Source organism: Branchiostoma lanceolatum, chromosome 3 (genome assembly GCF_035083965.1).
Source record: "Branchiostoma lanceolatum isolate klBraLanc5 chromosome 3, klBraLanc5.hap2, whole genome shotgun sequence".
Classification (NCBI taxonomy): Eukaryota; Metazoa; Chordata; class Leptocardii; order Amphioxiformes; family Branchiostomatidae; genus Branchiostoma; species Branchiostoma lanceolatum.
The window spans coordinates 30,174,775-30,202,583 of NC_089724.1; the positions used below are offsets into that span (position 1 = coordinate 30,174,775).

At 35.7% G+C, this 27,809-nt stretch overlaps 2 long non-coding RNA genes across 2 annotated transcripts in view; both read left to right on the forward strand.

The window, feature by feature from the left end:
• The first annotated feature begins 640 nt into the window (after positions 1 to 640).
• LOC136431367 (uncharacterized) overlaps positions 641 to 27,809 on the forward strand; it is a 49,419-nt gene continuing 22,250 nt past the window's right edge. The window contains exon 1 of the long non-coding RNA XR_010755040.1: positions 641 to 912. This is a non-coding gene — a long non-coding RNA (uncharacterized lncRNA). The remainder of the gene's footprint in view (positions 913 to 27,809) is intronic.
• LOC136431364 (uncharacterized) lies at positions 4,171 to 13,275 on the forward strand. The gene is made up of 4 exons (XR_010755039.1): positions 4,171 to 6,134; positions 9,615 to 9,709; positions 9,985 to 10,093; positions 11,662 to 13,275. It is a non-coding gene; the product is annotated as an uncharacterized lncRNA (long non-coding RNA).

Consider the following 27,809-nt stretch of genomic DNA (forward strand, 5'->3'; position numbering starts at 1 on the left):
GAATACAACATTGAAGACCACGAATTACCATTTGTAATAAAAATGCTTAGAATGGACACGCCCGGGTTTTTGCATTAGTCGACAAAGTATGGGTTACATGATGAAGTTTCGAAATAAAACTAGTATGTCCGAAACTAATCCCCCCACAAATATATTCCGCCGTTCTAGGAAGTCTGCAAAGGAGGCTACATAATATAATTCAATTTTTCTCTTACAATCTAAACTCATGCTTAGGTACCGGCAGTCGTGGCCACAGATAAACGTTTCTTTCACGACAGCTTCGTGGATTTAGGATGGGCTATCTGGCGCCTAACCGGCTAACCGGCGACACCAGCTGAGGACGCTGCAGTCAATGTCCATGTCAAGCGAACATAGAACGCACTATCTGGATAATCAGGCGATAATGCCGCATCACCTTTATCGCGTACTAATACACGGTTACAGGAATCATTCGACGGAAAACCAACAGTGCGGCACAATAAAAGAAGAAGAAGAGGAAAAAGTTACTATGAACGTTATTTTTGGAAAATATTTAAACATTATACATAGCTGTTGTGATGTCCGAAATATCTGGAGCCAAAATTGAGGAGAAAGTGCATTATTTGTGCCTTTTTTTCCGGGATTACTTCTTACATTACCACACGGAAGTTACCGACACATTACCGACACATTACCGGAATCTAAGACTCAACCGAACTGTTTGTAAGAGCTTGAGCCTCATGAACCTACTACAGCAACTGTCCGAACTAGACATCAGGTTGGAAGGATATCGAGACAATGTTCACAGAATGAGAGGAAAGGACAAAGCACAAAGTGACCAGAACGGGGACTGAAGGCGGATAGGCAAAACTAAGGAATTTGGGTGAGAAATGCAGCAAGATCTGGATTCCGATACAAGCACGTGTGACTGAGGTGAGATTTTCTAACATCTTTTCTTTTTCTTTCAATCCTCTCAAAATGGAATATGTGCTTCGCACCTCAAACGTAAAATTCAAAATTGCTGTATAAAGATCTGTAAAGTTTCAGAATAAGTGTATCGATCTTTTGTGGCAATTTGTGAGAAAGACACTTTCGTGACTGACTTGTCGCTACAACACAAAAACAGATACAGTTTGTTCCCAGACCTGAGGAAAGTAAGTTACAAATAATGTTGCGAGTTACTAAAAGGGTAAGAGGATTTCATGGTTACTTTATTTTTTATTAGAGCGAAAGAATATATTATCTAATAGTAAACGTTAACGTTAATGTAAGAGTTGGCACAACATAAAGTGAGGTCGGGATTTGGTCGGGTATACGTCGGCAAGGTTATTGTTAGAATAAGTCGGAAAATCGCCGTCTCGCTGGGGGTCGGAATTGGGTCAGTTGATGGGTGCTACCTGACGAGAAATTTCATGGCTATTGACATGGTCATCCTGTCAGTATCATTAGTTTAAACCATTGGTAGGATGATCCTATGATGCATTTTTACAGGTTTGCGGTAGCCAAACCTGTATTGTTTTCGTAGGATTTTGGTCACGTGGTCTATGGGCGCGGCCATGTTGAATCTCATATGAGTGGTGCATGATGGGAAGTGGTGGTTTTGTAGGATTTTTATCACGTGGTTTATGGGCGTGGCCATTTTAAATGTAATTATGTGGTCTATGCAGACGGCCATTTTGAATCTCATTATGCGAGTGGTGTATGATGGGCAAGCCTATGTTGTGTTATGATGATTTTTTATGAGTGTGTTGCTGTGGTCAAGATTAGTCTGTGATATGGTGAAATGGGGTTTTGTATGCAGTTTTGATGTTTTGATTTTGACATGTTATGATTGTGTTGCTGTAGACTTGTCGGATACAAAGGACGACAGTCGTAACAACAGTGAATGATTAGTCTGTTTGATGTGGACTTGTCGTTTTCAGAGAGGGACGACAGTCACACTGTTAATGATTGATTAGTCTGTGATATGGTGAAATGGGGTTTTGTATGTAGTTTTGATGTTTTGATTTTGACATGTTATGATTGTGTTGCTGTAGACTTGTCGGATACAAAGGACGACAGTCGTAACAACAGTGAATGATTAGTCTGTTTGATGTGGACTTGTCGTTTTCAGAGAGGGACGACAGTCACACTGTTAATGATTGATTAGTCTGTGATATGGTGAAATGGGGTTTTGTATGCAGTTTTGATGTTTTGATTTTGACATGTTATGATTGTGTTGCTGTAGACTTGTCGGATACAAAGGACGACAGTCGTAACAACAGTGAATGATTAGTCTGTTTGATGTGGACTTGTCGTTTTCAGAGAGGGACGACAGTCACACTGTTAATGATTGATTAGTCTGTGATATGGTGAAATGGGGGTTTGTATGCTGTTTCGATGTTTTGATTTTGACATGTTATGATTGTGTTGCTGATTGATTAGTCTGTGGTATGGTGAAATGGGGGTTTTATATGCTGTTTTGGTGTTTTGATGCTGACATGTTATGTTATGGACTTGTCGTATACGTAGAGGGACGACAGTTTCAACAATAATGCATGACTAGTCTGTTTATTGGTGGGATGGCGGGATAATTTCTGAATGTAACTAAGTCGATTTTGAAGTTGTAAGTAATTCTACATTAAGGATTAAAAAAATGACGCAGAGACAAGGATGGTGATATTTGATACATCGAGGAATAAGTGACGACATTGTTACTTCCGCTATAGAAAGGACAATTATGAATTGACAGATATAATATAAGGATTAATGAATAATACAGTATATGTACTTAATGCCATTATTACTACATGTGTTATGTGCTACAGACTTCAAATTAAATCAGAAAGTAAAAGAAGTGTTTAACGACATTGTTACTTCCGTCAGACATACGACTATTGTATATTGACGGATGTAATATAATGATTAATGAACGCTACAATATGTTACAAATTAAATAATTATTACTTGTTTTAGAGTAATACTGAAGTAAGTCTTTAACGATATTTTACTGTAGTTCTACATACGATCCCATATAAAGGACAATTATAAACTGACGGCTACAATATAATAGTAATAAATATTACAGTATATGTTCTTAATGACAATATTACTACACGTGTTATCGTAGTACTGAATTTAAAGTAAAGTACATGTAGAAAGTAAAAGAAGTCTTTAACGACATTGTTACTTCCGCAAGACATACGACTATTGTATATTGTCGGAGGTAATATAATGATTAATGAACGCTAGAATATGATTATTACATGTTTTAGAGTAATACTGAAGTAAGTCTTTAACGATATTTTTACTGTCGTTCTACATACGATCATTACGTCGTAAACATTTCCATTGAACAACCATCATGGCGATAAATTGTAAAATTGTCATCGTTTTCATCATATCAGTAATATAAACTGTAATATGACGACATGGTGGCAATTTTAGATTACCAAAAAGTTACTATGTATGCATTGAAGTAAATAAAAAGGGAAATATGTCCCTAATGAAATTGTTAAGTGTGCCATAGAAACGGCAAGTATGTATTGAGTAATATGATATAATGATTAATATACGTTGTAATATATGTTCTTAATGAAATCATCATTTTACGAGCTATCATAATACTGAATTAGAAGTAAATTAGGAACTGAAATAAGTCCTTAAGGACATTGTTACTTTCGTCAGAGAGACGACTATTATGTATTGACGGATATGATATAATGATTAATAAATGCTACAATATATGTTACTAATTAAATGGTTATCAAATGATTTAGGTTAATACTTAAATAGAAGTAGATTAAAAGCTGAATTAAGTCTTGAACCATATTTTGCTTCCCTTCTACATACGCTTGTTACGTTTTAAACATTTCCCCTAAGCAACCGTCACAGCAATCAGTTGTGAAAGTGCAATTTTTTCAACGATGAAATGGTTATGTATATCTTCTATCTTATGATCTATCTTATGAGATTGTTGGTTATCAGTTATACCTCATATGTCATGATTGGCTATTTATGTGTCGTGTGTGCTGGTGTCGAGGTCGATGTCACTTATTTTGTCACATATGACGTTGTTGTCAGTTTTGGACAAGTAGAAGATGGATGTTGGCCATTTTTCTGCTACTCGAGTGCAGACGTGAGTTTGTTCATATCGGTCCAATTCGTCAAACGTGTCAGGGTCAATTTTGAGTAATTGCTGTGCGGCCTTGTCAAATGCTGTCACCCATGTTTGCTCGTCGCCGTCAACTAGTAGTACTTGTAGTCGGTATGCACTTTTTGATACAAGACAGATTTTGTTGCAGTTAGTACATGTGTACTTTTGTGGTGAGGTTTCTATGAGTGTTTGCCGACATTTTGGATGTAAGCACATTTTGTAGATTGCTTTGGTTGCTGATACAGCTAGTACATCTGCCGTAATACGACCACGTGTACTGTTTAGTGCCTTCATGTCTGCTAATGACATGTCTTTGTAGATGGCGTCGTCCTTCTGTATCATTAGTGGTGTGATGTCTGTATGTGGTATTGTAGTCATTTCCTGTGACAGTTGTTTTGACCGTTCGTCATGTTCATCTATGTAGATGTTTGTGTCTGATGTGACACTGAGTTGTGGAGCGTTGTTGTAAGTAGTTAGTTTTGCATTATGGAGGTGAAGGATTGTTTTGTCGATTTCGTATGTTGCAGTTGTGTCTGCTGCGTTCCATAATGTTACGGAAACACTTGTTTTTGTGTCATCTGCTAGTTCAATCATTGTTTTGGAGATGAGTTGTCCATCATATTGACGTGTCACGTTAGTTGTGGGATGTATTTGGTGAACAATGCCGACTATGGATACATATGTATCGTTGGTTGCAGTTGCTAAGTTGCTAATCGGGGTGTAGGTGATGTCTTCGTTGTAGTTGATTTGGACATTTGTTTCTGTTATGACGGTGTCATCTGTGAAGGTAAGCTCATATTTTGTTGATGTGTATTTTTGGTTTGCCTGTTTGATGGTGAAGTTTTGGAGTGTGTATGATTTGTTGATGTCCATAGCGTGGAAAACCCGGTCTGCTGCTTTGTTCCATGCCACTGCTTTGAGTTTACCGGTGTTGTCCACTAGCATCAAAGTGAGTCGTTTTCCGGTGCCTTTACCATTTACGCGAACAAATGGAGCAACGTCACTTTTAGTTATGACTTTGACGTGCAGTGTATATTTGCGATGTAGATTGTTGTCAATATTTTGTATGTCAACAGTGGTGTCTGAGAGGTCCTTGGTGTCTGATATTGCACCTGCAGCTGTGACAGTTTTGTTTGTTGTCGTATTGTTGTCTGTTGTAGGTGCTGTGTTGGTGTCAACTGATGATTGTTGGTCATTGTGCCCAGAAGTGGTTGATTCAGTTGACATTTGGTTATTTGGTTGTGTATTTTTTGTGTCGGTTTTGTTGTCTGTTGCAGTTTGTTTTGTTGTGGTGGTTGCTTGGTTGTTAACCCCCGAAGTAGATGCTCTAGCTGAAGGTAATTGATCTGCTTTTCGTTTGGGCATACTTATTTGTTAGTGCTATATGTGAAATAAGATATTTGTTACACCCCAGGGATGTCGTGGGTGGAGATAGAACATGAAAAGTTCGTAACGTAAGAGTATTCTTAAACACTCCTCGTCTGTTGCATCACTCCAGTAGTCAGTCTCTGTGGATAGTGGCGGCGTGTTCTCAATGTTGTCTCGGCGTGTATGTTGTTCTTGGCTGTTGGAGTAAGGACGTGTTAAAATGACTGATTTAGTTCAGTGAAGAGTATTAGGGAATATTTCGTAGAAAGTTATATGACGCAGGAAGAAATTTGAAGAGATTAGAAGTTGTAGTATCGAACTAGATGGAAAATTATAGACGGGAAAGAACAGGAATGTAATTTTTAAGTACATAGTTTTGTAATAGGAATTGGAATACTTTTGCGTGTACAATTTTTGATTAGACTTGTGCTTTTGAAATATAGCGACTTCTCATTTTGTGCTCAACAAAGTATGAAAACGGTATGTCATTAGTGATTTTATGAAATACCGTTGAGAGGAAGAATTTGTAGTCGAAGTCAAAGATGGTAATTAGATGAAGAAGAATGATTGCTTATGTGACTTACAGTGGTAGAGTTGTTGTTGATGAAGACAGTCTTCTGTTGTACGACGAAGAGGATACAGATCTAAAGAGGTAATGTAGAATTTGTGTTGTTGTGATACATGTATTTGATTCTATATGACTAATGATGAAATGATTTTTGCATAGGAAAATGTACATCTGAATAATAGTATAACATATATTTCGCTGTATTTACATTTCCCACAACGACGTAAACCTCCAATATAACACCGATAGCATTTATGGGAAGGGAAACATGAACATTATGAAGTCCTCATGGAGATAAGAGAAATTTTATTGTACTCACCTTTTCAAGAACTAATTTGATGTGTGATATGAGATTTGTTGTATTTTTATCAACTTTCTGCATTGATTATGCAAATGATGTGCACAATAGAGTAACACACATTGTTTTCTTCAGTTGCATTAAAGTTACTCATATGTTCAATATGCTATCCATAGCATTTATTGAAAGGGAGACACGGAGTTTTTGGATTAAGTATGCAAGTAAGGTTGTCATTAGCATATACATATTCTAGTGTATAGACTTTTCTTACTGCTACCTTCATGTGTACTATGATATCTGTTGAATTAAGCGTAAAGTCATAACTCTTATGGATTGTCTGCATGGATTATGCAAATGAGGTTTACAATGGAATAAGACATATTCCGTTGTATGTTGCTTATCTAAAAGAATGTACATCTTTGATATGACATGAATGGCATATATTAAAAGGGAGACATAAAATTTAATGCTTGCTTTTTTATGTGCAATACGATATCTGTTGAAAATGCGATATCTGTTCTGTTTATCGTAAGAGCATAATTCGCATCAACTTCCTTCATTGATTATGCAAATAAGGTCCACAATATATTAACATTCATTCTGTTGTATTCGTCTTTATTAGAGTTACCCACATGTTCAATCTGACATCCTTAGCATTTATTAAAAGGGAGACATGAGTTTTCTGCGTTAATTATGCAAAGAAGATTTTCATTAGTATAATACACATTCTAGTGCATTGACTTTCCTAATGCTATCTTTACGTGTTATACGATATCTGTTGAAAATACGACATCTGTTGCATTTACTGTAAGGGCATAATCCACGTAAATAAAGTCCACAATAGTATTTCGTTGTATGTACATTTATCGAAAGAAAGACATCACCTTTTTACATTAATCATGCAAGTAAGGTTTTCATTAGCATAATGCATATTGCAGTGTATTGACTGTCCTACTGCTACCTTCATGTGTAATATGATATCTGTTGAATTAATGGTAAGGTCATAACTTTATGAATTGTCTGCATTGATTATGCAAATGAGGGTAACAATGAATAATACATATTCCGTTGTATTTAGTTTATTTCAAGGTATCCACATCTTCCATATGACATAAATGGCAAAAAATTCTACATCAATTATGCAAGTGACTTCCTCATTAGCATCATACATAACTGACATGAATTTCCTACATTGATGATGCAACTAAGGTTCGCAATAGGATGATACACATCTACTGTTTCCACCTTTTCTATAGCTACCCACATGTTCAATATGACATTCATCGTATTCATTAAAAGGAAACGCTGAAATTTTTGCATCAGTTATGCAAATAAGGCCCTCATTAGCATTACACATATGTTATCGTATGGACTGTTTTAAAGCTACTTTTATGTCTAATATGAAATTTGTTGTGTGATAACAATAATTATATTAAAGACATCATCGTTATGAATTTTCTGTATGGATTATGCAAATGATGTCCATAATAGCATAACACACATTTTGTTGTCTTCATATTGTTTGAAAGTATCAATATCTCTAATATAACATTTATAGCATGGATGAAATGGGAAACATCTCTACGTGAAATATGCAAATAACTTCGTTATTAGCACAACACACAGTTCACCTTTCCTGAAGCTAGCTTTCTGTTTAATATGACAACTCTAGTGTGTACCATTAGGGTCATGTACATTTTTGGCATCGTTGATACGAATGAAGTCCACATTAGCATAACACACATTCTTTTGCATTCACCTTTTGTAAAGCTACATTATGTCCATTACACACAATTTATTGCATTCACTTTAACTATAGCTAACTTCTTTACTAATATGGCATTTGTAGTATTTACCGTAAGAAAAGTACTTACCTTGCGGAATCAATGTTGGAAGTTGGTGTATAACTTCAATAGATGTCCAGATTGAATGACAACTGACGGTGCAATCTTTATAAATGAAAGTTGCAAGTAGTCAATAAGGTTGTTGATCGTTTTCTGAAGGTACCAATATTTCTAACATAACATTTATAGCATTGATTAAATGGGAAACATATAATGTCTGCATGAAATATGTCAATAACTTCTTTATTAGCACAACACATAATTCGTCTTTCCTGAAATTATCTTCCTGTTTAATATGACAACTGTAGTGTGTACCATTAGGGTCATGTGATTGTTCTGCATCATGGATACGAATGAAGTTCACATTAGCATAACACACATTCTATTGCATCCACCTTTTGTAAAACTTCGTCATCTCTGTTACAAACAATTTATTGTATTCACCTTACCTATAGTTAGCTTCTTTACTAATATGGCATCTGTGGCATGTACCGTAAGAAAAGTACTTACCTTGTGGAATTAATGTTGGACGTTGATGGAAGTACTCAATACAACAGTTGATCGTTCCGATGATGTCTGACAATAAGCTTTCTTTCTTTTTGTCTGTATCGTTGTACTTGACAAGGTATTTATCATGCAACGATGCTGGTTGTTTTAAGTCTGACTAGCGTCCTTTAAGTACTGCTCTTGAAGAGTTGACTGGTTGTTTTAATTTTGTTGTATGACGTTACTATTTGAATATTCAAGAAGGATATTATCTTGACAAGCTATTGGTTGAATTCGTTGCGTGTTAATGAAGTGAACGGCATGACGGGATACACATAACCGTTGCAATTGATATTTTGTATGACGTACGATTTGAACATATTACTGTGTTAATGGCGTCATTATTTGAATATTGAAATTGATGTCATTTGGTGTTCTTATTGGTTGAGGTTTACCCATGTTGAGAATCCAATCGTTTTTGAGAATATACTGGTTTACGTTAGTATGGAATGATGAAGTGTTTGTTGTACCAGGACGTCTTGTACGTTGTTTTACGGTGTTGTTAATTGTAAAAGTCGACAATCTTTATTTGTTTGATTTATTACAACTATAAGTTTGACAGCGGTGAGTATTTTATTTACTATGTTATCATTGTGTAATGAAATTATCATTGTTACTTGACATATGTAAATAATGAAATTGCGATTGTGGCTATCATCAGTATGTTGTTTGAAGGTGTGAAAGTCTAAGAAAGTAATATAAATGATGTCATTCATATTTATAAGTAAGTTCATATATATATATATGTTAGTGATAATTTATTTTAAAAGTATCCTTTGTGTTTATTTTGGTTTTGTCTAATTAGCATCAACTAGACCAACTGGGCAGGATAGAAGTGATTGTTTTGGTTCATTGATTGTTTGAAATTCATTTTAGGCGAAAGGGAGCAACACATGTAATACCAGAACTGTTTGCAAACTGAAAACTGTTCGTGAGATTAGGAGAAGAATGCAGCTGTAAACTAACTACAGGTCAGTAATATTTTTGTATGATGTTATTGTTGTTCTTGTCGTTGGGACACGAGAAGGGTCATTAATAACAGTTCAGATTTTACTGATATGTGCTGAGGTATCAGTACAATAAGATCATTTATGACAGTAAGATATATTTCTAATCTATTTCTACCGTTTTGTTATTGTGTCACGTAATCTTGTAGCACAATCAGAACGTACTTAATTTACTTTGACTGACTATTGTTTAATTTCTTCCGGAACATTTGCCAATTTCTCCCTTATTATATTTCTAGACCATGATAGGAAGAATGTCAGTACAGACTTAATGGGGATACAACTGTTATGGCACTTACCATTCGTCGCTGACATCAGGGCACAAGTACAACTGGATTCACGTTATTGGTTTGTAAACGTCTTTCTGATTGCACCAGGGAGAAGGGGATTTGAGTAATAGATGAGGGCAATATTATTGAAAGAAGTCTATCTAAGTAGACAACATGCTTGTTATATTGTATTGAATAATGATTACAATCCATTTGACATCGAAAATGAAGATAATTATATAACAAATGTACAACGGAAGTCAATTCCAAGTCACAAAAATTATGCAAATAACATAACACATATTTCGTTGTATTGACCTTTACTAAAGGTACCTAAACAATATGATATCCATAGGTTTTATTGTATTGGAATTATAAAATGTTTGAATAAATTATGCAGATACGGTCCGTCTTAGCATCACACATAATCCATTGTATTAACCTTCCCTACAGCTATTTTCATGTGTGACATGATATCCATGGCGTTTTTTGGAAAAGGTAGTTATGACTAATATGATATATGTTGTATATAGATTAAGGATAGCACCCAGATGAAATTGGTCCATTGATTATGAAAGTAAGGTCTGCAATAATGTAACACACATGTTGTTGCATTTACCTTTTTTCAATCTACTCACATCTCATTTATTGAAAGGAAACTGTGGAAATTCTACATCAATTATGCAAAGAAGGTCCACATTAGCATAGATTTTTTCTAAAGTACCTTAATGGTTAATATGATATCTGTTGCATTTACCGTAAGACCAAAACAGTAGGATAACATATTAGGATAACACAAATTGCGTTGTATTCACCTTTTTTAAAGCTACGCACATTTCAAATATAACATTGATAGCATCTATTGAAAGAGGAAGATGAAAAATTCTACATCAATTCTGAAGAAAAAGTTGCTTATAATCATAGCACATATTTCATTGTAGTGACTTTTCTTAAAGCTGTCGTTATGTCTAATATGACATCGGTTGCATTCATCGTAAGGGCATAACCGACATGAACCTTTTGCATTTAGATTATGTAAATGAGGTCCGTAATAGCCTGACACATATTTCGTTGTATTCAACATTACTAATGCTACCGACATGTCCAATATGACATATCCATAACATTTGTTTTAAGGGAAACATGGAATTTTGCCATTTGGTATTAGGTATGCCAATGAAGTCCTCATTAGCATGACACGTATTTTATTGTCTTGATCTTTTCTGAAACTGACTTCATGTCCAAGATGACATACATTGCATGTACATTAAGGGTAGAACCCAAATGAACTTCCTGTATTGATTATGCAAATGAGGTCCAGAACAGCATAACAGACATTCCGTTGTATTCATCTTTCGTACATCTATCCAAGGTTTCAATATAAAAATTCTGGCATTTATTGCAATGAAAACATCTATTTCTACATCGTGTATGCAAATAACTTATGAGAATAACATATCTTATTGTTATTCATCTAAAACTACCGTGTTATTCTGTAAGTGACTTGGAATTAACTCTACCTGTTTTGCATTGTCAATTTGTAGCGTTATTATTTTACAACAGATACTTGTAAGCAATATAACTCATGAGTAATGTTTTGGTATACCAATATGTAATGGTATAATATTTGTATTGTTTTTATTACAGTGTGATTGATGAAGCGAATCTTGAACATAATTCATCGTCGTATCTATGGAGGAGTGACAATTTGACAGGTGAAAGTGACATCCTGTCATTGACAAGTAGTCTGAACATGTGTTCTGAAATGAACATCATGAACATACTATCTTTTGTTGTTAGAATGATGTAAAGTCCATATAGTGTAGTGTTAATGATTTCTACAAATGAAGATGTCGTTACCTTTTATGTTTAATCCATTGGAAGAAGTCGATCAACGAACTTTATGTAGTCAGTGCAATTTATCCTTGAAGAAATATTTGTCATATGAAAACATTAATGTTCCATTGAAGGAGCCAAAATGTGTTATTCCTATAAAAAAAGATGGCAACTGTTTTTATAGGGCTTCTAGTTTTTATCTGACCGGTAGCGAAGATGAACATTATAAACTTAGATTAGTAATTATAAATTATTTACTTTCATTGACTGAAGATGTATATAAAAGGTTGTTACCACCTGGGATATCTATGAATTCTTACATACATAATCGTAAGCCAAGTCCATTCTGTTTTGGAACCTGGGCCACCGAAGTAGAAATCTATGGAATGTCATTATATCTTGGAAGGTCTATTTATATATACAGTATGCATGGTTATACTTGGAAATGGTTAAAGTACAGTTCTACGGGTACCATAGATCATGTAACAAGTACGGTTGATGATAGAAGTGGTATATATTTGAAACATACAGATACAATTCATTTTGATGTTGTTATTGCAGTTGTAAGTTGCCAAAGTTCTTTAAAAACATCATCAAAAGACTTGAGACATTTCAAACGAAGAAACGCCGATGATAACAAGTATGAAGTGATCGATAATGTGAAAAGAACAAAAGTACAGTTTTTGCAAAATTGCAATGTGCAGGAAAAAACCTCTACTAAAATGTCAGTAACAATTAGTGACAATGTTCATTCCGGTTCTCATGAAGTCCATGAATCAAATCAGAAATGCCATATACATGCTGCAATGATGAGAGATCATAATTATGCTGCTTATTATATCAATAATGACGATGAAAAATTGAAAGGAGTCGATGATATAAAAAGACCAAAGGTACAAAGTTTGGAACATTCCCGTATGAAGGGACAATCCTCTAAAGAAACAGCACGATCCAGTATTATTCCTTATAATACAATTGATGATAAAGTTAAGTGTCCAAACAATAAAAGTCATGAAAAGTTGTCAATGATGACAGATACAAAAAATGGTAATCTTGATAGAAATGAATGCAATGCAACAATAATAACTGATGTTAGGGAAAATGACACGTTACTTAATAATTTAGAAGTACAAAATGTAAATGTTCAGAATGTGAAACGTCACACACAAAGTGAAGAGATGACTGGACATAATTATGATGAATGTAATGTAAATGATATTACTAAAACAACGTTCAAGGATATGAGTGAAAATAATAAGCCTATATGTAATGAATCATATTTGCCTAAAAAACAAATTGAAGATATGAATGTGTATATTGCGAAATTTCAAAAAGAATGTAAACAGTATCCTGTATACGTTTGCACAGTTTGTCATCGATTGTTATTTCGACACCAAGTTATAAAATGTAACAGATCTTTATATGACCGTAGTGTTCATCATTGCCTAACTGGCAAATATGTACATACTTGTATAGACAGTTGTGCTATTGTTTGTGATGGCAATATGGGTTGTCCTAGAAAAGAAGAATGGATATGTAATTGTTGTAAAGGATACCTGAAGAGTAAGAAAATTCCAGCAGAAGCTGAAGTTAACAAAATGGCATTGACAGACATTCCGCCTGAGTTAATGAATCTTAACACACTTGAAACACAGTTGATATGTAAACGTATAGCTTTCATGAAAATTGCAGTTTTACCACGGGGGAAACAACGAGGCGTAATGGGACCAGTTGTTTGCGTGCCAGCCAATATAAACAAAATTCAAAATTGTCTACCGAGACTGGTTCCTGAAGCACAGTTAGTTAAAGTTAAACTAAAAAGAAAGTTAGAGTATAAAGGCCATTATTTGTATAGGGAAATCAGTCCATTTAAAATTAATAGATCCTTACAATATTTGGCGAACCAAAATCAATTTTATAAGAACATTGTCATGAATGAAAGTTGGATGTTATCCTGGAAAGAAGATGAAGAATTATTTGCTGATAATGAGGAAGTAAGAAACCAGATTAAAGATGAATGTCCTGTTTTGTGTCAGAAGGAAAATGACACAATAAATGATACAAATGAAGAAGATTTTGAGGATCGTTTACGTGGACTACCATTTGATTCTTGTCTACAACCAGTAGATATTGGTCAAGATTTCCTTGATTATTATGACGAAAACATAATTTGTGTCGCACCTGGTGAAAATAACTGTCCTTTGTCTATTTTCAAAGAAATTGGCTCAGAAGAAATGTGTTTCCCTGTACAATATCCCACTGGTCAATTTGGCTTCAATGTTTCCCGTGAAACTCCAATAACGGTTAGTCGTTATTTCAAAACGCGTCTTATGTGTGCTGATAATCGTTTCGCTGAAGATAGTTGTTATGTTTTTTTTGCACAGTTTGTTACAGAATTACAAAATATAGAAAGCAAAATCTCTATTTCTATGCGAAAAGGCACACCTTTTACAAGTGACGGCCGTAAAATTTCGGCTCATATGCTATCAGAGGAGGATGATTTGAAAGCAATTTTAAAATCTGATGATGGATATCGTTTTTTAACACCAGTAAGAGGTACACCACAGTATTGGGAACGAACTTTAAATGAATTGTTCGCAATAATTCGACAGAATGGGCTGCCTACCTGGTTTGCAACATTTTCGTCAGCTGATCTAAGATGGACAGAAATTTTAGAAGCTATTGAAATAGGACACGGACAACGGTTAGAACCGAATTTGTCATGGGAGGAACGTTGTAAAGTATTGAGAAGAAATCCTGTGACAGCAGGACGAATGTTTGACCGGAGATTAAAACTTTTTTACAAACATGTAATTCTATCTCCGTCAAATCCCATAGGAAAAGTAATTGATTTTTTCCACAGGATTGAATTTCAGATGAGGGGCTCTCCGCATGCGCATTGTCTGTTCTGGGTTGAAAATGCGCCAAAAATTGGTTTGAATTCTGATGACGAAATTTGCAGATTTGTTGACAAATACGTTTGTGGGCAAATGCCGGACAAAAGTTTGGACGCAGATCTGTACGAAAAAGTCAACAGTGTCCACACCCATAGTAAAAGTCACACTAAATCCTGTAGGAAAGGTGGGAAGATATGTAGATACGGATTTCCTCGACCACCTGTGAAGGAAACATTTATATGTCATTCTAAAAGAGTGTCAGATAAGGACGCATGTGAATCAGTGAAACGAAACGATGCGAAGGTACTGTTGAAAAAATTTTGGGATGCACTGGAAAGCTTCACAGATCGTGATCATGTTACAACTGATGATATTTTAAGTACAGCTAAAATGAACAGTACAGAATTTTGTGAAGCGTATAGATCTGTTGCTACTAGAAGTGAAATCGTTTTAAAGCGTCATCCCAAAGATGTCTGGGTAAATAATTATAATCCATATCTATTGAAGGCTTGGAATGCTAATACAGATTTACAATTCGTCATTGATGCTTTCGCATGTGTGAAATATATTGTATCTTACATAAGTAAGACAGAAAAAGAGTTAGGAAACATTTTGAAACAAGCACAAAAAGAGAGTAGAGAGGGCAATGATGACGTCATGAAAGAAATGAGAAAAATCGGTAGAACATATTTGCATAGTCGCGAAATCAGCGCACAGGAGGCCGTTTTTCGTGTTTGTAGTTTGCCATTGAAACATTGTTCTCGAGAGGTAATATTTATTCCGACTGATATCACGGCATATCGTATGTCTAAACCATTAGTAGAAATACAAAAAGTTGCTAGAGGAAACAATAATGATGATCATGATATTTGGTTACCAAATATAATGGACAGATACAAAGCACGACCCAAAAATGACTTATTTGAGAACATGTGTGCTGCTGTTTTTGTATCACATTATCGGGTTGTACAGTTTTCTAATGAAGGAGATCATATGAACGATGAAATTGAATGTGGTAAGAAATATAAATTACAAAACAAATTAGGTATGATTCAAAAACGCTCACGGTCTAAACCTGCTGTTATCCGATTTGCCAAATTTAACATACATAAACAACCTGAAAAATATTACTGTTCTTTGCTAAAATTGTATTTGCCGCATTATAATGATGACGACCTAAAGCCTGATACGTACGATACATACAAAGAGTTCTATTTCAATGGCTTTGTTTCATACTGTTTCCCTAAACGCATAGAACGTGTAAAAGAAACTGTTGATATAAACAGAATGGAATTTGAAAGAAATGTTGCGGATCTCGATAACGCTATTGAAGATATTGGTGAAAATGATATGGCTTTTGACGCATGGGCACAAATATTTCCAAATGTAGAATGTGATAGAATAGAAGCAAGGAATGTGCCAATGGAATTTGAAACTAATCTTATTGTTGACACAAATGAAGAGGTCATTCCAGATCTTCCAATTATGTCGGCTAAACCAGAAAGAGAATTTTCACTAGAATCATGTCAACCTCAAATAAGTACAAAAGCTGCTATGTCTATGTTACAGTCTTTAAATTCATTACAAAAAGACGTATTCTATTTCATACGGAAATGGTGCATAGATATGTGTCATGGACGTCATCCAGATCCTTTTCATATTTTTTTGACAGGTGGAGCTGGAAGTGGGAAAAGTTTGTTGATTAAAAGCATACATTATGAAGCATCAAAGATTTTACGACAGTGTCAGGACAATCAAAATAATTTGTCTGTTTTATTAACCGCTCCCACGGGAACAAGTGCATTCAATATTGGTGCAAGTACAATCCATCATGCACTGCATATTCATCAAGCAACAAAAACTTACAAGACATTAACGGAAAGTACATTGAATAAAATTCGTTGTCATTATGAAGATCTCAAAATTTTGATTATCGATGAAATTTCTATGGTAGATAACAGAATGTTGACATACATAGATAGCAGATTAAGACAATTGACTCAAAATGATGTTCCCTTTGGCAATATAAGTGTTATAGCTGTGGGCGACATGTACCAAATACCACCAGTAAGGGGACAAAGTTTATATAAAAACATGGCTACTTCCTATTCTACGGTATGGTATGATCTTTTTCATGTAATTGAATTACAGGAAATTATGAGACAGAAATCAGATTTAGCATTTGCAAGTATGCTTAACCGATTAAGAGTGAAAGAGAAACATTGGGATTTAGCTGATGATGATAGGAAAATGTTGCAATCTAGATTTCTATGTACTGACTTCTCTTCAGATGAATATCCTAAAGATTGTTTACATATTTTTTCAAAGAACGATTTTGTTAATGATTACAATAAAAAAATGTTACAGCTAAAATGTATAAATATTACTGATTATATGGCATGTGATTATATTAAAAACAAAATTACTGGTAACATTATCAAAGCATCCGTCATATCTGATCATAAACAAGATTTACCTAGAATAGTCTCCGTCGGGATAGGGGCTAGGGTTATGCTTTCAAGAAATATTTGCGTGGAATCTGGTTTAGTTAATGGTGCATTCGCTACGGTCACAGGAGTATCAAATTTCACAGGTGTGACAATAACATCTGACAATACTGTGGTGACAATACAATCTCACAATAAAAACAATCAAAGTAAAAAGGATATTGTTTATGTGTTATTTGATGATTCTAAAGTGGGCATGTCGGAGAAAATGCACAATGTGCTGCCAAAAGGTATAACATCAGGATCAATAGCAATTGAACGGTATGAAGAAAATTTAAGAAGCAATAAAAATATAACTCGTTCTCAAATTCCCCTGAGGCTAGCGTGGGCTTCTTCAATACATAAAGTTCAAGGAATGAGTATGGACAAAGCGGTAGTTTCTATGAAAGGTATTTTCGCTTCAGGTATGGCATATGTGGCGTTTAGCCGTGTACGAAATCTAACAGGACTATATATAACTAATTTCAACGAAAAATTGATATATTGTGATCCACAAATTGAAGAAAATATTAGCAGCATGAAAAAGTTTCAGTTTCAACATAATCCTTTTCTTAATATGGAAACGAAAATCAAAATTGTACAGCATAATGTAGAGGGGTTGGTTTGTCATTTAAACAATTTAAAAGGGTCATGTTTAATAGATGCTGATATTGTATGTTTAACAGAAACATGGCTGTCGGAAAGCATAGAGTCGTCAAGTATTTGTGTAGAAAATTTTTCTGTATATCGGGTTGACCGAACATCCATATATGGTGATGAAGGAATCAAAAGAAACTTTGGTGGTGTTTGTGTTTTTGTGCGTGATAAATATAATTGTAATATTTGCAAGACATTTTCTAAGAATAACGTTGAATGTGTAGTTATTCAAGTATGTATTGATGTTAGACATATTGTTGTTATTAATATATACAAATCTCCTCAGGTTCCCAAACATATCTTTATTCCATATTTAGGTCAAATATTGGAAGATATATCTGATATCAACCGAGACATGACAATTATTGTTGGCGATTTTAATGAAGACATTTTGTCACCATCAGGGAACAAAGACATTTTTCATTTCCTGACGGGAAAACAGTTTGTTCAAATAATTAAGAATTATACAACTATGAAAAAAACTTTATTAGATCATATATATATTTCATCAAATATCAATTGTACAAGATACGGCGTTATACAAACATTTTATGGTTATCATGATGCAGTATATTGTATATTAGGGCAATAAATTAAAGACTGTTGTATGAGATACTAATAATGTGCTACTGACACAAACATTTAGTATGTATTGAAATAAAATATATAAAGATATTTTCACTCATCAGTATTTTGCATATTTCATTGTTTTTATCTTTCCTAAAGTTACCTTCATCTCTAATATGTATAACGTTTCGGCTGTTTTGTATTTATCATGCAAAACACTGAAACGCTGTTTGCAATATTTTCTCGTACCTGATGATTAAGGTCCACATTAGCAATATAAATACAGATATTTCGTTGGGAATATAAAACTTCTGCACCAAATATGCAAATAAGGTCCTGACGGATACATAAGACATATTACATTGTACTTACCTTTCCTAACGCTAACTTCATCTCTTATATGACATTAGTAGCGTTTATCCTATGGGGAATATAAAGTTTTTGCATGAATTATGTAAATGAGACCATTATTAACTTAGCACGGAGTCCATTGTATTCACCTTTCCTAAAGCTACATAAGTCTTTATTAGGAAGTTGCTACCATTAACCAAAAAAGAAATATGAAGTTTCTGCACTAGGACTACAAATTGGGCCATTAGTAGTGTAATCCACATGCAGTTGTTTTCACGTTTTTTTAACGCTACCGACTCCTCCAATATAACATTCATAGTATTTATCTGTAGGGAAATATTGAAGTTTACACCAATTATGCAAATAAGGTCCTGACAGAAGCATAAGACACATTACATTGTATGTACTTTTCCTAAAACTACATTCCTCTCTTATATGACATCAGTAGCGTTTACCCTATGGGGAATGTGAAGTTTCTGCATGAATTATGTAAATGAGACCATTATTAGCTTCGCACGCATTCTATTGCATTCACCTTTTCTAAAGCTACATACGTCTCTATTAGGAAATTCCTACCATTAACCAAAACAGAAATATCACGTTTCTGCACTAGTGGTGCCAATCGGGCCATCAGTAGTGTAATCCACATGTAGTTGTTTTCACGATTCCTAGCGCTACCGACCACTCCAGTATGACATTCATAGCATTTATCTGTAGGAAAATATTAAACTTTACACCAATTATGCAAATAAGGTCCCGACAGAAGCATAAGACACATTACATTGTATGTAACGTTACTTTTCCTAAAACTAAATTCCTCTCTTATATGACATCAGCCAGCATTTACCCTATGAGGAATGTAAGGTTTCTGCATGAATTATGCAAATGTGGCCATTATTAGCGCAGCACACATTCCGTTGTATGCATCTTTTCTTAACCTACTTATGTCTCCAATATAAAATTACTACCATTGACCACAAAGAAATATGAAGTTTCTGCGTTGATTATGCAAAGGACGTCAACATTAGCATAACACATTTCGATGTATTTACATGTTCTGAAACTATCTACCTACGTCTCTATTAGGAAATTCCTACCATTAACCAAAAAAGAGATATCAAGTTTCTGCATTAGTGATGTAAACCGACCCCTCCAGTCAAAGCCACCAACCCCTCCACTATGATATGCATAACATTTATCTTTAGGATTCTCTTTTCAATTGCATAGTACTTACTCTATATAAATTAAAAATTTTCTATCATAAACAAAGAAGGAGAAGCATTACAAAGTCTAGCAGACGACGCCATCACACAGCATTGTCACCTATACAGCTCATATCCGAACAGGTCGCCTTTCCATGACCTTAATCTTCTTCATCGTGACAGCATCGTAAGAAACTCTCTTTTGTTGAAGTTAAGTACGAACTATGGCCACAGTAGCACGTTTTAAGGCCAGACATCATTCAGCAAACAATTTCCCTTGTCAGTCATATCTAGCGGAAATATCTGTCCTTCACTTAACGGTTCTTGGTTTCTATCAGATTAAATCTATCACGCCGGCCCATTGACAATTTGGCTCATGCCAATTGTCGGGATCTTCGAAATTCTTAGCGATGTGTACGGAACTTAGGAATGAGTCAAAATGACACCATGGTTTACCTTGACCCCATGGTTTGCAAGACATTCTTACAGGGAAACTCTAATATTGCAGAGAAGATGTAATGTATACAATGTCTATACAAAATTATAATGCCATACAATGTTTAGTTTGTACTAAGTTTTTGACATGTCCTAGTGATTTTTAGGACAAAGTTGCTACAGGCATAGCACTGCCGTAGGGAAAATGTTGACAACGGAAAAGAGATCATATGTCGCCTTTCAGACATTCCAGTGACACAAACTCACAGTCATGTGGTAGCTTATTTTTCAATTTGTTCGTAATTGCTGTTCCAAGGAATTTAATACGGTTTTTTGTAGCTACCAGTCAATCTATAAACAAAGTTGAACTTTTGACCCCCTGAGTCAAGCCTACAACAGACGAACAGCTAGCTGGGAGATCTGGCATCATGTGTCCAATACTGCATTTTCTTAAAACCCTATATTATGCCAGCAACAAATAAAATGCTGCCATGTCACCAAATTACTATGCATGCGTAGTCCCAATACTAACTTATGGTGCGGAGGCGTGGGGCAAAAGTGGACTCAACGACAAGTCCCCAATCGAGCAAGTACATCTTAAGTTTTGTAAATCAATCCTAGGTGTTAGAAAGAATGTTAGCAACCTCGCCGCAAGAGGAGAACTGAGTAGGTTCCCGTTATGGATTGCAATTTACACTAGATTATATTCATATTACAAAAGATTGGTTAAAGAGGTGCCGACAAGTAGCCTTCAGTTTGAAGCATATTCAATACAGCAACTGAATTGCATCGAAGTAAAGTACCATGCTGGTTATCCGATGTTAGTAAAATTCTTGAGGAGTCGGGCTATGCCTACCTACTTATTAACAAGGATCACAATACATCATATGCACAGTCTGCTTTAAAACAAAGACTAAAAGACATTTTTATACAAACATTTACTCAGAACTAAACTCCCCTGGCAAAAAAGAGAACCAAGGCAACAAATTAAGAACATACAAAACATTCAAACGGGCATATGAAAGAGAAAAATATCTTAACATCAAAAACTTTAGCCATCGCCGAGCCATGGCTAAGCTAAGAATTAGCGACCACCCACTGCATATTGAAACTGGTAGATACAGCCGGACTCCTCCTAGCGATAGGCTATGTGCACTCTGTAATAAGAACTCTAGAAGATGAAGTACATTTTATTCTAGAATGCTCACTGTACAAAGATTTACGCAGTCTCTTTGGTTAACACAATACAACTAGACCAGAGATATACAAACTTAACAAATGACAAACTGTTCACACACTTGATGTCATCGAATAATCAATCGGTAATTGAGAAACTCTGTGAATTCGTGTACCAATGTCTCAAGAAGACAGAAGTAGCGTGTAAACTTTAGATGTAGATAGAACATAGAATAGTTTTCTTCATTTTTTTCTGTTATTACAATGCACAATTGTATTACTTATAATACATTTAACATGAACATCCAATAATAAACATGACATTACTATTAAGAAAATCGCCGGAGGCCGTTATTGCATGGATTTTGACGCCAGTTTTGAACACCTGCGATTTACATATAAAATGTGAGTTTTTCGCCGCTTTATACCATACCTGCACACGTAGACCGTTTACGAATGTTTACAGAAAATAAAACAGTCTTCTAAAGTCTCTTTCTATTTGCGTTACTGGTTGCATTGTCCGAGAGGCCCGTCTGACACTCAAAAAACATAACAATATGCCATTGCAACATCTGCTTGGAGACCCTAGCCGAAATCTCAAAGCAGATGTAAGGATATGTAAAGACAGTTACACTCTAGTTGTTCATCAGTTTATCTACTCTTACATCACTGTAAATTCCCTATCATTAATCTTTCATTAGGAGGAAAATTGAAGACATCACCGGATGTCCTTGTCAAATCATGTTGTGGTCCTATATATGGATGTTACAGTTAATCAAACTGAAGCTGTCCGCCTGCTCCTAAGCATCCTTACATACCCACACCTCTAATATGACGTCCTAGCATTAACCGAAAGGCAAATATTAAGTTTTTGTCTGCATAAATTATTCAAATGAGGGTATCTTTGCTATTACGCACATTTCGTTGTATTCACCTTTTCTAAAAGATATCCACACCTCTAATATGACCCCCTAGCCTTTACCAAAAGAGGGAAATATTAAGTTTCTGTCTGAATAAATTATGCAAATGAGGACATCTTTACTATTACGCATATTGCGTTGTATTCACCTTTTCTAAAAGATACCCACACCTCTATATGACCCCCTAGCATTAACCGAAAGGCAAATATTAAGTTCCTGTCTGCATAAATTATTCAAATGAGGACATCTTCATTATTACGGTATCCACCTTTTCTAAAAGATACCCACACCTCAAATATCACCCCCTAGTCTTTACCAATAGAGAGAAATATAAGGTTTCTGTCTGAATAAATTATGCAAATGAGGACATCTTTACTATTCCGCACATTTCGTTGTATTCACCTTTCCTACAGCTACTTACACCTCTAATATGACCTCCTAGCATTTACCGAAAGGCAAATATTAAGTTTCTGTCTGCATAAATTATTCAAATGAGGGTATCTTTGCTATTACGCACATTTCGTTGTATTCACCTTTTCTAAAAGATATCCACACCTCTAATATGACCCCCTAGCCTTTACCGAAAGACAAATATTAAGTGTCTGTCTAAATAAATTATGCAAATGAGGGCATATTTACTATTCCGCACAATCTATTGTATTCACCTTTCCTACTGCTAATTACACCTCTAATATGACCCCTATCATTAACCGAAAGGCAAATGTTAAGTTTCTGTCTGAATGAATTATTCAAATGAGGGCATTTTTACTAGTACGCACATTCCATTGTTTTCACCTTTTCTAAAAGATACCCACACCTCTAATATGACCCCCTAGCCTTTACCCAAAGGTAAATATTAAGTTATTGTCTGCATATATTATTCAAATGAGGGCATCTTTACTATTACGCACATTTCGTTGTATTCACTTTTTCTAAAAGATACCCACACCTCTAATATGACCCCCTAGCCTTTACCGAAAGGCAAATATGAAGTTTTTGTCTGCATATATTATTCAAATGAGGGCATCGTTATTATAACGGTATTCACCTTTTCCGCAACAAGAAGATATCGAACCAACGCAACCGTGTTTGTTTTGTTTACCTTTCAATTCATCCAATATTCCAATCAAAATACCGAAAAGTGGGCAGTACTTAACGATGCAATATAACCTTGGGGGCCGGGAGAAGCCATTTGATGGAACAGATTTTTTTGTAAGGTTAAAAGTCATTTGGTAACATTCCACTCGTAAATATATTCAACTACAGTGTAAAAGAAGATCGATTCTTATTCAGATTTTGTGATTGTTACTCTCGACTAAGAAAGGCAAGAGAAGTTGTAGTACCCGTCGTGTGGCGATTCCAAACGCCGCGACTTCCAAGAAAGTCACCCTGGATGGGACACGTTTTCAAGTACACACTACCTCTGCCCTTTCTTCTACCTCCCTATACATGATCTCACATGTATTGCTATATCTCTGATATTTACCATGAGGATTTTAGTATTTATGACTACATGTGATTAGGAGGAGTGGACAATTTAGGGGGATCATCTAGACAAAGAGGAGCAAAGGAAATAGCAAAATTCAGTTAAGTGCATGCTAAGTTTATAATGACATAGGTCTTTAAGTAATCTGAATTGTAGTTACCTACCTGAAACATGCTCTGAGGCAGCCACAAAACTGTTGTAGCCTGTTTTCACCGTCGTTTCCGGCCGTATACGATGCAAAGCTAGCGCGAACCAGGCGCAGTCCACACGGTTTAATCGAAGAGACACTCTACCACTAACTGCAGTACTGCAACCAAAGCTCTTGGAATTTCCGTTCGTTCAAGCCGCTACAATATCCAAAACTGATACAAATAGTTGAACTGACCCGCGACGCTACACTTAACTCTTTCTATGTGCAAAAAGAGACGACATCGATCTCAGGAAACTTTTTAAAATTGACTATACTGTGCTATTGTGATTTAGCAGTTTAATCAGGATATAATAAGTTTAAACTTTGACGTTAATCTCTACAGGTCGCGCGAGAAAGGTCAATTCTTTGCTAGCAAAATACCACAATATAACCGAGTGTCAATCTAGAAAGCCTGGACACTCTTGTAATCGAAAATTCTCTTTCTATAACCAAAATATAGCCCAGATACTGGGGTAGCGTAATTTGCAACGATGTACAGGGAACTTAGGAATGGGTCAAGGTGAAACTATGGTTTACCTTGACCCCATGGTTTGTAAAACATTCTAGGAAAGAAGTGTGTTCTGCTCCACTGTTACTTTTCGATGCGCTCCTGTCTCCTGAGCAGAAGGGTCGTGCCTCCCGCGTTTGGGGGAGGGAGTGCTGACATCAGATCCCATTCAGATCCTGTGTAAACAAGAAACAAAAACAGGCATGAAGCATCGGCCATCGAATGTAAACAACCACTGACCTTTGAACCGGCAGCTGGGAGACACTGGTCTGGCCAGGGAAAACCCTGTCCCAAATGATGTAATTCTAAACCACCACAAGTGGCAAAGGTTACACTTTTTTTCTGGATTTGAAAAGTAAACACATCTCTGGTCTCCCTGCCTGAAAACTGGCCATAAGCGATCAAAGATTTCACCAGGAAAATATTCTCAAAAATAATAACAACAAAAATATTGTGTCCAATATTTTCTAAAAGATATCCACACCTCTAATATGACCCTCTAGCCTTTACCGAAAGACAAATATTAAGTGTCTGTCTAAATAAATTATGCAAATGAGGGCATATTTACTATTCCGCACAATCTATTGTATTCACCTTTCCTACTGCTAATTACACCTCTAATATGACCCCTATCATTAACCGAAAGGCAAATGTTAAGTTTCTGTCTGAATGAATTATTCAAATGAGGGCATTTTTACTAGTACGCACATTCCATTGTTTTCACCTTTTCTAAAAGACACCAACACCTCTAATATGACCCCCTAGCCTTTACCCAAAGGTAAATATCAAGTTTTTGTCTGCATATATTATTCAAATGAGGGCATCTTTACTATTACGCACATTTCGTTGTATTCACTTTTTCTAAAAGATACCCACACCTCTAATATGACCCCCTAGCCTTTACCGAAAGGCAAATATGAAGTTTTTGTCTGCATATATTATTCAAATGAGGGCATCGTTATTATTACGGTTTTCACCTTTTCCGCAACAAGTAGATATCGAACCAACGCAACCGTGTTTGTTTTGTTTACCTTTCAATTCATCCAATATTCCAATCAAAATACCGAAAAGTGGGCAGTACTTAACGATGCAATATAACCTTGGGGGCCGGGAGAAGCCATTTGATGGAACAGATTTTTTTGTAAGGTTAAAAGTCATTTGGTAACATTCCACTCGTCAATATATTCAACTACAGTGTAAAAGAAGATCGATTCTTATTCAGATTTTGGCGACGCCTCAGGGGCGAGCCAAATGATATAGTATTGTGTGCAGATTGCAACTATTCTAGGAATTGTACAGGCATGTGTCCATAGGCATATTAAGACAATAAGAATGTTAGGAATGTTAGGAATGTTAGTCAGACAGAAAGCCTCCCTCGGGACATTCCTCCTAGATAACCTAGACAGGAAGCTACATCTGTCTACCAGATGTGCCAGGCTTATGTATACATGACCCATTTAAGACCTCAGCTCTACAGTAATATTGCTCTTTTCTAAAACAATGTGTGTCTGTTACAATGTTTTTAGACGACCTAATGCTGGTCCTTACAACTGTAACATTTAATGTTTTTCTTCAGGGAACAGGTCATAACTGCATCAACTCTGTACTGATAACGATTGTGCACACGCTGCTTCAGTTACCTATACAAGCAGATTAATTAAAGGGCATTAACCTCATTCATGACATTGGTAACATGTCCAAGCCAGATCGATCAATGGAAAATTTCACTGTCGCAAGGAAATTAAGCAAGCCAGTTTTACTAGTACTAGATGATTATCCTGCTGATAAGATGCCACTTTCTTGCTGATATAATCCTGTACACTTCCAAGAACACATGGGACACATGTTTACACAACAACATTTCTGTGGATTAAGATTCCAAGGCTGGCATTTCATTAGGGCTCCAGGAATTACTGGCAAATTCCTTTATGACTGGTGTGCCTGGTATTCCAGTGGGACTCGAATTCCATCCTGGCATTCCATCCTGGGATTCCATCCTGGGATTCCATCCTGGGATTCCATCCTGGCATTCCATCCTGGCATTCCATCCTTAGCTAACATCCCCGGCCATTCACGCTCTAGAGGACTTAGTTCTATAGTTCAGGGAACATAAGTGTACAAGCTGTTGCATGGTGTATGCTGTGTCTGTTGGTAAGTGGACTATGATGTTAAAATTTGTGTAGATTTGGCCTAACATGTTGTTTATGTAAACAGCAGTCCTATCAGAGTAAAATAGTCATTTTGTATGGTGGGAACCCGGTCCGTGGGCTGTTTTCAGTTGTCATGATCAGGCTGTGATGAAATTGATGTTGTCTGGTAGAATCTAGTGGAACTGTCGCTGTCTGTGTGTGTGTGTGTCTGTGTGCGTGTCTCTGTGTGTATTTGTCCAGTAGAACAGGTACCCGTCAGCCCTTTTCGTTAGAAATCCTGTATGAACAGCACCACCTATCACTGTGCCCTAAGCAGGGTACAGTAAACATTAAAACAACAACCACTGTCGCCATGGCAATGTCTTTTTATCATTGCCAGTCTTGTTGTGATTGTTACTAAAGGCAAGAGAAGTTGTAGTACCCGTCGTGTGGCGATTCCAAACGCCGCGACTTCCAAGAAAGTCACCCTGGATGGGACACGTTTTCAAGTACACACTACCTCTGCCCTTTCTTCTACCTCCCTATACATGATCTCACATGTATTGCTATATCTCTGATATTTACCATGAGGATTTTAGTATTTATGACTACATGTGATTAGGAGGAGTGGACAATTTAGGGGGCCCCCTAAACATGGTTTTTGGTGTATTTGGGGTAACTTTTATGTGCATTTTAAAACTTACTTTTGTAACTAAAATGTACCATATGTTGTTAATACACTTAGAATCCATTTATGTTCACAATCAGCTGTGAGTTTTATTTCAATGGGCCTTAGAAAAAAATATTTTTCTGATTACGGTCATGAAAGGGCTCCCTTGGAAATGAGTTATTGAATTAACTGAAGGGACTACCCTAAAGATGAGTAAATAAATAAATAAGATAAATAGGGTCAGTACAAACTTTTTTCCTTTATATTTAGGAGACCCAACATTTA